General features: G+C 44.6%; 1 protein-coding gene across 2 annotated transcripts in view; it reads left to right on the forward strand.

Annotated features, from left to right (window-relative positions):
- Positions 1-65: 65 nt before the first annotated feature.
- LOC142016026 (L-threonine ammonia-lyase-like) overlaps positions 66-14,186 on the forward strand; it is a 71,151-nt gene continuing 57,030 nt past the window's right edge. For both annotated transcript variants that reach the window (XM_075000072.1, XM_075000071.1), the window contains exons 1-2: positions 66-183; positions 489-997. The gene's annotated coding sequence lies outside the window, so the exon portion shown is untranslated. The remainder of the gene's footprint in view (positions 184-488; positions 998-14,186) is intronic.

The following is a 14,186-nucleotide window of genomic DNA, read 5'->3' on the forward strand; positions in this document are numbered from 1 at the left end:
CCACAAAGGGTCCAGTTACCCAGGCAAGCTGGCCGCAGTCCAAGCTTCCCTGACTTTTGACTCTGGGATTTATTTATATTGAGCTTTCAAGGGAATGTGCTGAGGTGTTTCGAATCCTGACGATAGGTAGAAGGGGCCCGAAAAGGAGAGATTGAGAAATAGGTTTCTGCCTGGGAGCAGGAGGTATCCGTGCATGTTTATTACTCCTTTAGGAGTCTGTCTAGGGCGGGGATGTTGACAGTGGAAAGCATTTACGAACAATACAATTTTCTGCGGCTGAGGTAATAGGTTTTGGGTTATGGGGTTTTATTTTTTTTAAATCCACAAATCTCCCTGACCATACAAATTCCTCTTAAAAAGAAAGAGAGTGGCTGCTAGCTAAGTCTCTTTTTACACTGCTGAAAAGTCTACTGGATTAAATAGTACTGGGCTACAAGAGGTGATAATGATGACGTGACCGACTAACTGCCTGCTTCCTTTCCCAACAGATTCTGTCCTCTCAACAGACACATGAAAGCACCCACCGAGGAGAGAGACTGTCAGGGACATCACCCGCTTCCTTCCCTGACGGACTATGTGTCTTCCCACAGGTGATGTGTAAGACCCCCAGCAAGTGACACTGACAATTGACCAAGACCACCAATGGGACACATGATCTGGGACATCAGCCATTTCATTACCCAACAGACTATGTATCTTCTCACAGATGCAATGTGAGACCACCTGTCCGTGCCCCTCCACCCCACCGGACACTGACATACGACTCAGAACACTGATGAGAGTGTCAGGGAAATAATTCGCTTCCTACCCTGATGGCCTCTCTCTTTCCTCATAAGACAGCGACTCCACCTGTGGACGCGTACTCCCATGCACCTACTTGCTTTGCCCCCACAGACTGTGACTTTATACCCTTTAAGGGTGGAGTCCTGGGAACACTTCTCCACCTACTCTGAAAAACCCACCACTCATCTCCATCTCCATCTCGATCTGGGACAAGGTAGGTTGTGTTTGTTGTTCATCTTGTTAACTGTGTTAATTAAGCCTGTATTTACCCACATCTGTGCCTGGATTCACAATGCCTTTGTTTTCAACCTGTACCTTGTATAACCATCTTTGAAACATTCACTTCAATAATATCAAGGTCTTTTCATCCCTAGATCTCAAAGGAGTTTAAAAAGGAGGTCACTAACATGAGTTGAGTTGAATATGACTTGCCCAAAGTGTCCCTGAAGGCATGGGGCAGAATCAGGAATATACCCCAGGCTTTGAATCCCAGTTCAATGCCTTTCCCAGTATGCAACTCTGCCTCCACTATTGGTTGAACTTCTCTAGTCTGGCACCCTTAATACCTGTCAGAGCCGAATGAGAGAATTTGCCAGATCATTTGAGGTCAGTATTGTCTAGCAGCACTACCAACACTTCCACTGCTTACTGGGCTCTTGGAAGTCATTCAGGGGTACATTACAGCTAAATAACAGCACAGAAAACCTGGACTGAGAGGCTATAAACAAACTTTATGGGACCACGGAAAACTTGGCCAAACGCATGACAAGTGGTCATCTGGCTAACTAAAATCATGCCATATTATGGATGTTGCCGGATGAGAGGATGCTGTAGTATTTTTCTCTTGGTGTAATGTGTCAAAAGCTCTATTGGACCTAATCTGGTGTTTACCATATTGAATTTTCAGTTTTGCAGACATCTTAAATCCTAACCTGGATCATGATATTTGTCTCTGATACTGCAGTGCATGAAAATTGCAGTGCCAAGGAAAACTTGTCCTGAAGGCATGGTTAACAGGACCACAACCAGCTGTTACCAATCATATATTTTTGTCTAATGGGACTAGCCTGTGTTTGCAGTTTCAGTGATTAGTGCAAAGCACAGTGGTTTGGGTGGAGCTGGGCTCTAATCTAGAGTCTGTCACAGAATTTCTCTGTGTCCTTAAGAACATCACTTTAAGCCTTTTGGGTGTCAAATTCCAACTTGAAAGTGGAAAGAGGATGCTACTTTTCCTCTGAGGCTTATTTAATGTTTGTTAAAGTGGTTGAATGTTCTTGGATAACATAATTTTCCCCCATCAAAGTATAATGCTTCAACACAGAAGGGAAAAATTACAAAAGCAACATCAGCCAAGAGTGGCTGTCATAACATGACATCTGTTTTTAGGTGGGACCCACTGAAAATCCTGTTGTCTGACTGAGCCCACAGAGTTAGTGTTTTTCTTGGATGCTTTTGAGGATGACTTTTGTGAATCTTTGGACTTGAGCAGAAATGTTAACAGAGGCTTAACTTGCATTCAAATCCCTAAGTGTGTGGGGGGGTGGGGTGGGGATGGGGGAAGCTGCAGGATGTGTTACACAGTCAGAAATGGATGTCCAGTCTGTCCTTTCCAGTTCTCCCCAGCGCTGTCACTTTTCTGATTTGCTGGTTTCTTTTTAGCTGAAAGATGCCTCAAAAACCCAGCTCAACCAGCCATACAAACCGTGTCTGAAGCTGCTTTGTGCTGGCAGATCCTGCTGCTAAATCTGTCCCCAGACATTTATAATGAATTCACTGCCTTACTCACACATCAGTTTTCAAACCGCTTGATGTTTTAAAAACCTCTGTTTCCCACTGGGATTTCAGCTTTGCATGTATCCCATCCTGGAGGGTGAGAGTGGATTAGTCAGTTTCATTGTCTGTTCTTGGTCAGTTTCATGTCTGGATGCCCATGGACTAGCCCAATGCAGCAGTGATGAAGGCTGCAGGTGAGGCTCAGTTGCTTGAAGCATGGAATTTATTCTTTTAAAGATTCCATGGAAACATTTTGGCCTCTGGAAATACCTTAGTGGGTGGGGCACAGGGCAGACTCTCAGGACGTGTGAGCTTTCTTCCTGAACCCGCTTGTTGAGTGGTTTGGTCAAGTTGCTTCCCTTCTCTTGCTCAGCTGTAGAATGAGAGGAATGACCCTACCCTCCTTTTGTGAGGCCCTTTCAGATCCGCTGATGACCAGAGCTGTGTAAGGGCCAGGCATTGTTAGATGTGGTCTTACATTACTTGGCTGTGTCTTTGTGAGGCTCATCATTTCCCATCACAAGCTCAGGCTGTGCGTGAGAACACAGGTACATGCTAGGTGCAGCCCTCTGCCCTACTCACAAGAAGGTGTGGTGATAAATGAGCAGTGTGTGGAGGTTGAATGGGGGTGTCTGAAGTGGCTGGGGTTTAAGCATGTGCCTCGTGGTGCTAACATGCAGTTAGTTCCATATTAGGCAGGAGCAACCTGGTGGCTGTGCAGCTGCTTTCTAGTGAAGTCAGAATCATGTTCCTCTGCTCTCCCCATTGTGTACAGTGTTTTCTACCTTGGTTTATTGCACCTGCCCTACGCAGGGCCCACTCTGTTTGTCCAAAATCTTCTGGGCCCAGCTGGGGCTGAGGTATGAGGCACACGTGTTGGGAGAGGCCACGATCATTACATGGGGCAGGGCAGTTAAGGGATTGTTTTCCTGGGTCTTATGCTCCCCCTGGCTAGTGCAATGCTCAGTGGTTCCCTCCACTCAGCAAGGAAACTGTCCCTAGGGCTGAAACCATCAGGGTCTCTCCTGAAGGCAGAGCTCCCACATGTTGGCTGGGGAAGATGCAGCGCCAGGTACCAGAAGAGGCAGGTCCATCCGGGGCAGCTGGCCAGCCAGCCAGGCATGGAGGGTGGAAAGCACTGAGCAGGGAGAGCGTCAGGTCAGGCGTCCCTTCCCTGCGTGAGAGAACTGTAGGGAATGCGTGTGTGGTACCTTTCCCCACGTAAATCTTAGAGATAAGAAGATAAAGGGGAAAAGATTCCGACGACGTAAGATTTTTCTTTTTCTTTCTTTCTGTCTTTCCAGCCAACTTGATGTTAATGTGAATGTTTATACTGCCTAGTTCTGACTTAATCCCACTGAACTCACTTGAACACGAGTAATTTTACCAGGTGTCCCACATTCAGCATAGGAAATGTAGTCACCCTAGTTAGGTGATCACCAAGCAGGGACTTCCTGGAGCGCAGCTGTGCCTAAGATCGGTTATGTGTCTAAGTCCCCTCCTGGATTTGAGCCTTAGAATGAAGATACAGGCAAAAAGCATGTAACTACCAACAGAGAGCGAGTTACAAGATTAAACAGCATAGCACAGGCATGACTGAGCTGATCAAAATAAGTAAATTCTTCAACAGAAGAGTAGGAGGAAGGTTTAAGGACAGAAGAAATGGAATATTACTGATGCAGTTCTCTGGAAAGTAAGTTACTAATTCCCATTGGAGAAAGCATTCCCCAGAGTATTAATTTTGGCTTTGGCATAACATGAGAAACTAATTAGATCATGTGAATATGGGTTTGCACAAAATCCAGCTGCTGAGATGTTCCTGACATCCTGCTGGCCAGTGCAAACACGCAAGTCAGTTGAAATGTGAATTTTTCCTCACAGGCTGACTGGTGAAGGGCAGAGTATGGAAGGGGATGAAGGGAGCCAATGTTTGCATAAACCTCTCTCTCATTTGGGCAAGTCCAGTGCTTAATAAAAGTAGTAAATACATGCTCAATGATGTGGCCAAGCAGTGGGGAGAAGGACTGAAGTACTGAGAGGACATCTGGAGGCAGATTTTGTTCTTCTATGAGTTAGACATCTGTAGCATTCCTGGGTCTGAGTATTTGTGCAAAGGGCTGACATGAGTCAGGGCTGGGCATGTCCTTGGTGCAGATTTAGTCTGAAGTGAAGTTCCCTTTGACCAGAGAAGGAGATGCAGCAAGGGCCTTGAAAAAGAAATCACTGAGGACCAGCAATGTTATGCAAGTGTTCCCTTACTTTCACTAGAGACCACCTCAGGGTTACATTTGTATGTATTTTATTACATGCCACTGTTGGATGAAAGGAAAAAGGGGAACTACCTTTCAAGCACACACCCACACACACTCATACCCTCCTGCACTCGAACACTTACATAGGTGGACTCCCGGAGGTAAAGAGTTGCACATGAACAGCAAAGGCAGCCAAAGCATAGCAGGTGCAGGGTGTCTGCCTGCAGTCACGAATCCAGAGCAGTGAGCTGATCGTAGGACCCCCTTGTCAGTGTGCTCTCTTGTCAACCTAGTGCTCAGGAGCAGTCGGTACCATCCATCCTGGAGAGAGAGGGAGGGGCCCAAGGCCTGGGCCTTATCCTGCCTCCCCACCAAGCTGAGACTAACTCCTGCAGAGTGGTGATGGCAAGAACTCCCCTATGGCTTTGCACCCATCTTTTTATGTTTCACCCCATATCTTTTGTCCTGTCCCACTGCCCCAGGATGCTGGATGATAATGAGTCATCACCACTGTCCCAGGACTCTGCATGGCCATGAGTCATCAGCTAACAGCAGACGGGACTTTGATCTCCTCTTATGGGGCCTCTTTCTCTTTCTTAGGTGGGTTCTCTTGCAGGGCTCAGCTCCTATTATTCTCTGGCCAGCAAATTGTTCCTGGCAGCTGGTAGTGCAGACAGGCTGGCTTCAGGGACAGTTTCTATTGCGCACACACGCATCCACATTCACACATCTAAATGAAATTCTAGACACACCTAACTTTCTATAATGGATCTTATTACAATGATGAATTCTTGCAAGGTAATTCTGAACAGACTATTAACAAATCATTACATTACAAGACCAATAGAAAAGTTTCTATATGATGGAATGTTACAAAGCTCTGAGGCTATACAGACAATAACTGAAAGATACAAACTTACCTCCACATTATAGTGGACTGAGTGGAGGCTTTATCCAACAGTAATGTCTCGGGAAAGAAAAGCATCCTTGGCTAGCAAGAAAGGGATGAAGTACAATGAGCTTTCCCTTGTGTGATATATATACAAAAACATCTCATCCCTCCGAGGAGATTGGTTTGATCAGCAAAATAATGTAGCCTGAGCTCTATCCTGGTCAAATTCATATTAACGTGGGTCAAGGAGATGGGCTTATAGGTATTCTTTGCATAGGCTCACCTCTCTCTCCTGTCCCCCTGTACCTCCCACTCAGCTGGTAGTGACTGAAAGTTATTTGTTATTGTTTGAAGGCTTTTGGATCTAAAATGGGGGTGGGTTACTCTCATTTTGTTGAAGGCATCTGGGGGATCTATTCACTGGATGTTATTCCCCCTTTGTTGGCAGTGGGAGGCAAGACAGTAAGGGTTGAACAAACCTGGACACTAGACTGACTTTTAGCCTGCACAGATAGGTCGCTCCAGAGCAGCATTGAAGACATGGGGCTGATCTTTGTATAAGAAGTTTGCATTGCTGTTACTGTAATCTGTTCTGAGAAGAAATAAAAAGGAGAGGACTGGCAATTTGGCCAGTGCCAAGGGCATCTACAGCTTCTGCGGGTCCTTGGACAAAGTAGGGGAGGGGACTGGCTCTGCGTTCCTGGAAGGGGCAGGGCCTTAGGTGGAAGGGGTAGGGCCAGGGACAGGAAGCCCTTGGCACAGTGTGGAGCACACTGCTGCCCCCATCACCAGCCCTCAGTGCTGCTCAGGGTGTGATGCACCCTCTCGCTACCCTGGAGCACATGATGTGGCAATTTAAAGACCTGGAGCTTCGGACGTTGACACAGGAGCAGCAGTGGTGTCCAGGAGTCCTGGGTCCTTTTGAATCACTGGGCCCCAGGGCAACAGCCTCCTTTCTCCCTCCCTATCGGTGGTCAACTCCCATTAACACTTAAATGTAACACAAACCATTTCTCTTGTCCGCAGAGTTTTGTATGAATATCTGTACTTGGCCAATGCATGAGGGTAGGAAAACTGTATGGTACAAAGAGGAGAAACACAGGCAAGTGCTTTGTTTTTCAGTCTTTACTTAAGATATGAACATGAGTGGGAAAATGGCTCCGGTCCTTCCAGTCTCCTTGCGATGGAAGAGTGAATAAAGGCACAGACTAAATAGGGGTTGTAGGGTTGTAGAAGGGGCAGTCAGAATTTGCCCATTCCAGGGTCATGTTGGCAGCCATACACAGTATTTCCTAAGCAACTAAGTACAGCCTCTTGGGCACCTGCAGAAGGGCAGCATTGATCAATACTGCACGATTCTGTAGGAAACACCCTACATTGTGAATACCTTCACATTGCATCCTACTCTGCGCCCTATCGCAAGCAGCAACAGAACAGCTTAACTGAGCTCTTGTCATTGTCTAAATATGTGTATTTTGAGCATGGAGTCCTCACATCATTTCAGTAAAGAGGGCTGTGTTCTGACACTGAACTACAGGTGTGCAGATGACACCGGAGAGACAGGCGACGGGGGAGAGGTAATGTCTTTTATTAGTCAATTTCTGCCAGTGAAAGAGACAAGCGTTTGTGCTTATGGAGGGAGCTCTTTGAATCTGAAGACCTCTCTCACCAACATAAGGGGTCCAATAAAAGATACCATCTCACCCACCTTGTCTCTAATATTCTGAGGTCAACGTGACCATAGCAGCATTGAAATAACCTCTTCCCCAGTTGGTTACGTAATGTACTACTGAGATTAACTGCAGGCATAATGGTATACATGCATACTGCCGCCGGGAGAGAGAGACCAACATTAATACAGCAGATCTCTTCCCCTCCAGCTCTCTGAAAACAATACACTTTGTACTGCATTGGAAGCCAGCAGTGAGTCAGTGATGGGAAGTGTTGCTCCAATGTCATCTTTATGCCAGCACACGAAGCTTAAGTGGGTAAGAGTGTAACAGCGACTCCAGGCTGTATGCAGCAATTGCTTCATAGTTTAGTGAGTAATCGGCTGAAGGAGCCAGGAAAGTGACAGGCAAAGAGGGATCTCTAGTGGTAAAAGAGTGAGTAAGATTGTCACTTGATATTTTCAGCCATTCCCCTTGGACTGAGGATCTCGGTTCTTTACAAAGCCTCATTCAGACACAGCACGTGCAGGTGAAATAATACAGGCATCAGTGAATATTAGTTAGAGAGAAGGGGTAAATTTAGACTTGGAGAAATTGGCTTAACTCAGGGCCCACAGTGGCTGGCTGACTGAAGCAGGAGTTTTTGAATCTACATTAACTGTTCCAAAATGTGCAGCATTTGTTCTAAGAAGCGGGTTTCTCCCATTTCTTACACATTTCCTGGAAACCAAAACAGATCTGCTGTAAAGCTGTGGTGTACAATACAACTTCAGATCATGCAGCAGTGTGACCCATCACTAAAGTGGTGTGTACCAAATGGTGAAATGGATCCATGGCACATCGTTCTGCAGAAACACTCATCAGGAAATGATCTGAGTAACCCAGGGGTCAGGGTTAGATGGAGAGTGTCTTTAGTGGGTGAGCTTTGTAAACTGCACTTACCAAAGTGGAAAAACTAATGAAAGTGAAGGCAAAGCCTCTTTCCTCAGCAGAATGAGAATCTGATTGTGGAGAGGGCTGTAGACGGGTGTCAGACTGGCATGAGGTTCTTCTGCTCTGGAGGAAGGGAAGTCATGCTGTCAGATGGCACTGAGGCTGAGCCTCTGCTCTTCGCAATTTTGTAGCCACTTGCCTGGCTGTATTAACCCTCCTCACATTTAACAAGTGCAGGAACTGAGGTGCTGAGAGATCAGGCAAACTTGTCCAAGGCCGTTCAACTAGTCAGAGGTGGAGCTGGGAATAGAACCCAAATCTAATGCCTAGTTCTGGGCTCCAACTGTGGGCCCAAGCTTCCTCTTCTGTCACTACAGACCGTCACAGACCAATTCAGGAAAGGAATGCCTTGCCAAAGGGAGAGACTAAGCAAATCATTGCAGTGCAAACATATACAGTAAATAAAAGATGCCTCCAAAGCTCCCCCTGTGTTCCTGCCATGTGACCTGTAATGATCCAGTGGCTTTTTTTTTCTTTTAAGAAGCAGGACCCAACAGAAAAGGGTCTGACTTACCTGTCTTCTGACAACATGCAGAGTGCTCACCTCATGTTTCCAGTGGCCTAGAACAGAGGCAAGTCACATATCTTTTAACAAGTGTCGCAGGAGGAATGCTTGCTTTATTGTTGTAGCTGCGGTGGTTGCAGGATGCAAGAGAAGCAAGGAGGGTGAGGTAACATCTTTTACTAGACCAAATTCTACTGGTGAGAGAGAATTCTTCTTCACGTCCACGGAAAATAACCAAAGTTATTTTAAGTGTGGGCCTACAACACATGTCAAGTGGGCAATTTTCACAAGAAGTCGCTTCCTATCTGACCCTGTCTTCAGCCTCAAAGGAAACCTGCATAAAATAAGCCTGGGAACCTCATAACTCTGCTGAGCAAAGAAGGCAGGTGTCTCCTATTTTCTAAATTATGTAATTAATCACATAAGAGTTCCTGACCAGCATGGGCATGTAAAGTAATCCTAAAATTGTCAAGCAGGAGTGCTAGCTGATCATATAGAAATGGCTTCTCCTGTTTTCCAGCTGCAAACCAGCAAGAAAAGGCAGTTTAAATACTTTCCTAAAGACTGGTTTCTTGGCAACAATAGCTGCATTTGCCACATGGCTGTCTTGTGATCATGAGTAGGAATGCAGATAGCCATGAAATGCTATTAAAATGTAGTCCACAGCATGAAAAAATGTGATACTCTAACCTATCCAAGAAAAGAAAATTAGATTAGCAGGAGTCATGGCTTTGGTTCATGGAGCCAGAAGCATAATCTGGATTATGTTCCTCTCGCCATCCTTTTCTCTTGAGGTTTCTTTCTTTTAAACAAAAAAAAATGGCGTAGCTACTCAGATGCCCTAATCATTACAGATATGTGCACCAGACTGCAGTTTGATACAGATTCAAGTCTGGATGTTTTACAGCAGGGACAGCGTGGTAATTGCAACATGCGCTGAAACTAAAAGGAACAAATTGCCACCAAGATGCAGGAAGTGAAATCAATTGAGGGCTTTCATGGGATGCTCTCTGCTAGACTGCCTGATGCTGCTTATAATGTGAAGTTTTAGACCATCAGTTATAGTTTTAAGTTTTGTATGCACACAGACAAAAAATGTGCGGTAGCATGTTGGTAAAACAAGGTTAAATGTACTGGTGTGGCTCACATGGTTCTTTGTCACTAATTTTGTGGTTCTTAAAATGTAGCACCCCACTGGTGTTTAGTGGAAGGCACCCAGTGTGACTTCAAATATTTATCAGTAGTTATTTTGTTTTAATATATATTGGGGCTTCTTGGACACATCCATGACCCAAACAGTAATTCAAGGGCATAACTTTATGATGACCTTTCAAAATGTTTACATGATACTTACTTAAAAAGTTAATGCACTTCTAAAGTTAACTAATAGTATCACTGAAGAAAGTTGATACACAGAATTTACAGAGCGCTAAATATTCTACAGATTAGAGGATAAAATACGTAGGAGAGAACTGGGGAGCTAACTGATTACACTCAAGAAATGAAGAGTAGGATGAGACTACAGGAGGTTATATAAAATGTAGCCCATGAATAATTTTCAAGGGACTCTCGCACTCTCAGTTAGGAAAGGGAGCTCCTTCCAACTCTTTCCACCTTAAAAGATAAGTCAAGAAGCAATGGCTTCCAATGTGAAAAAAATGAAATGTGGTAGATTAGGGCAATAGGAAATGTTTTGCGACAAATGCGTAACTGGCTCTTGCAAGATGATGGGGATGGGGGAGCCCTTTTGAGGCTAGAATGAGGAGCAGTGGTCTCAAGTCATGGCTGGGGAGGTCTAAGCTGCATATTAAGAAAAACTGTTTCACTAGGAGAGTGATGAAGCTCTGGAATGGGTTACCTTGGGAGGTGGTAGCTTCTCCCTCCCTTGAGGTCTTTAAATCCTGGTTTGACAAAGCCCTGGCTGGGATGATTTCGTTGGGATTGGTCCTGTTTTCAGTGTGGGGATTGGACTTGATGACCTCCTGAGGTCTCTTCCAACCCTATAATTCTATGATTTTATTTTCTTCCTGGAAATATTCAATACAAGTAACCAGTGCTGTAACTAGCTAATTTGGTGCCTGAGGAAAGAATATGAAATTGCATCTATTCATAGTAATTATTGCGTAGAAAAAGGGAAAATACATAAACAATACAGGTTCTACCACCCCACCCCACCCACTTCTCCTGCCCGCACTTGGGTTTAAACTGCTGCTGCAGTGATGGGACCCTCTATCTGAGTGACAGAGCCCTGGGGGCAGTCTGCCCCTCCCCACCCCTATGCTCTGCTAGCACTGTCTGGATGGCTGCTTCCCCCCTCCCCTGTGGACTCTCAGTGGGGTCCTGTCTGTGGGGGGCTGGGTCAGTGCATCTGTAGCCATGGCTGGCACCTGGGGGTCTCACTGATGTTTTGTTCCCTAAGTCCAGCTTTAGAGATGCTGCTTGTTCTGGGGTGAGGTGCAGGCTTGGTTATAGGGGACCCCTCACAGCAGAGATGCCAGTTGATTTTTAAGCACAGCTGGGATCAGTGTTTTAATCAGACACCTCAGGATAAAGAAGGGGATTTAAATCGATGAGAGTCTAGCACAGGATAAGAGAGTTTGAACCATTAGTACTTTGCTCTGAGGCTATTGGTGCTGACTGGGAAGCAAAGAATTTTTAGTGTTCCATTGTCAAGTCAGCCCTGAGGTAAAGGCTAACATGGAGCTGAAATATGTATTTGCTTTCAGGTAAGTGCACAATTATTCATGGCTTTTGTTGTCACATCGGAGCAGCCATGCATTAGAAATAAAGGCTTTTTGAGCTGTTATGAACATGACCCATAAAGACTATAATGAATGCTAAATACTCTGAGCAATGCTAGAATGACGTAATAAAGTTTGCTAGTCTGGCACTCTCTCGTCCAACATGGCATGATTTTATTTATCCAGACAACCATTTATCAAGGGTGTGGCCACGTTTTCTGTGGTCCAGTAAAGTTTGTTTATAGTCACCAGTCCTGGCTCTTCATGTTCAATGCTCTTATTCAGCTCTAGTTTACCCCAAAATGTCTTCCAAGAGCCCACTAAGCAGTGGAAGCATTGGTAATGCTGCCAGACAATAGTGACCTCCTATGGTCCAGCCAGTTCTCTCATCTGGCATTAGTTGGGTCCTGAATGTGCTGAAGTAAGGAGGTTCAGCCTGTACATATCAAATCTTTGCATGCCGTGTTTACTGGATAAGCGTGGTTGTTTGGTCCCCACAGTGCCTGGGACTTTTTCATGCTATGTTTGTTGTGTAAAGAGCACACACTAGCCATTTCGTCTCTGAATTGTGGGAAGAACTGGAGCAGTGGTGCTCAGACTGAGGCTTGCGGGCTGCAAGTGGTTGTTTGATGTGTCTCCTGCGGCTCTTTGCAGCCCATGATATTAAAAGGCTGTGCGATTTAATGATAAATCAGTGTAAGTTATTAGCCAATCAGGATGCTTTTACTGCATTCTAAGGTGCTAAAATAATACTTGGTCAGTCTTTTCCCATGTCAGACTGTTTAAATATGAATATATAGTGTGCCTGTAAGTGAAACACCAAATTCACACTGCATGGGCTCTTTTGGACAATGTTGATTGCTAATTCATCTTTTGAACCTCTGAGTTCTGAGTGTCCCTGGAGCAAAGTACACTGACCTAGGTGCATGAGGGGTCTCGGCCTCTATGCAAATCAAGTCATTCACATAGATGTCTTAATGTCCATTTTGGAAACCAACTTCAATTCAGTGAATGAACTGTGTCTGTGTCTATGTCCTACACAGACAGAGATGTCTCTGACTCCATTTCAGAATTTTACGCTCACAGACATTTTTCCTTAAATTGGTTTCAACTCTTCTCTCCCCACCTCCTGTAGCCCAGAAAAGCTGCCTTTGTTCCCACCTCTTTTGGTTTGGTGCATTGTTTTTGGGGAGTATCCAGGCGCTCCCTGGAGATGTGAGCAATAAGAGGAGATGAAGCCCACATGGGGACATTCTAATCTGACGCACCACTGAAGTCTGAGTTTTGCAGTGTGTAAAGGCTGAACAACTGTTAAGTGGAACAGAACTTGAAACCAATGCAGCGAAATCTGAGGTTGGCTAGTGTTTGTGCTATTCTTTCTGTTTCTCATTGGCTTTTCTTCTTGCACAATTTGTGTAGCCCAGGGGTCTGCAACCTGCAGCTCTTCAAGGACGTCTCTGAGGCGCCTGACGCTATAGTTGCCAAGTTAAAAAGCAAACAAACAAAAAAAACCCTTCTGAATATTTTTGATAAATGAACATCGAAAAGTCCAACAATGAGCCCTGCTCGTATCTAAATAGCAAGTAATATACGATCTCAAGACACTGAATAACTCCTCCTTTAATATGTGCAATGCATTGTGGGATATGAATGTATTGCTAAAACAGTCTCGATTCTGAAAAGGAAAAGGAAGCTTGTGGCATTCCTGCTGTGAAGGGCAACATGCATTTTGAGAAAGAAAACAGAAATTAAACATGAAGTAAAATGGGCGTCATTAAAGTTGGTTGAGGAGTGAAAGTGCAGAAGACAGTGGTACAAACACACATGTAAAGTGCAAGGAAATAGAATATGTAAAAAGTTTGTGTATGTCCTGCAGTAAACATATATCACATTACAAATCATTGTATGCACGCTGCTTTTAAAATAGAGGTTACAAAAAGTATGGTTTGACATTGTTTATTAAGGACTGTCTTTTATTCACATGCATTGCCGCTCTTGAATTATTGAGTATTTCACCAGATTAAAAAAAAATGGCTCTTCTTGCTATTTTGGTTGCTGACCCCTGGTGTAGCTGCATTATGTTTGAAATAATAATGCCCTATAAAATGCCAGTTACACCACTGCACAATATAATTCTAAGTGACTATTTATGGTGTAGTCATGCTTTATAATTTTATTGTTGGCTTTACCATAGACCCCGTTTTCCTTCTTTCTGTAGCTGACCTAATCCTGCAAAATTCCTTCCACCTCTGCAAGATCACCAGTTCCTGCTTGTGCCGCCTTACAATTATGTTGGAAATGTTACTCATTTTACACATGAAAAACTTGACTACATCCTGTGACTGTGCTTTGAGTAGCATAATTCAAAGGCGGACAATACCCTCTTGTGTGGTCCAAAATGAGTTCACTAGGGTTTCTGCAAATAAATCCCTCCCCGCTCCCTTTTTTAAAGCCAACCCAATCACTTCGTTTGTGTGGTTTGTGGAAACAGGACAGCACAGAGCCTTCTAAACAAGGACTACAGTGAAACAAGCAAGCTGTTATTTCACAGATGGAAAACATTACACAGCCCTGGGA

The sequence above is a fragment of the Carettochelys insculpta genome, chromosome 7 (assembly GCF_033958435.1).
Source record: "Carettochelys insculpta isolate YL-2023 chromosome 7, ASM3395843v1, whole genome shotgun sequence".
Taxonomy (NCBI): domain Eukaryota; kingdom Metazoa; phylum Chordata; order Testudines; family Carettochelyidae; genus Carettochelys; species Carettochelys insculpta.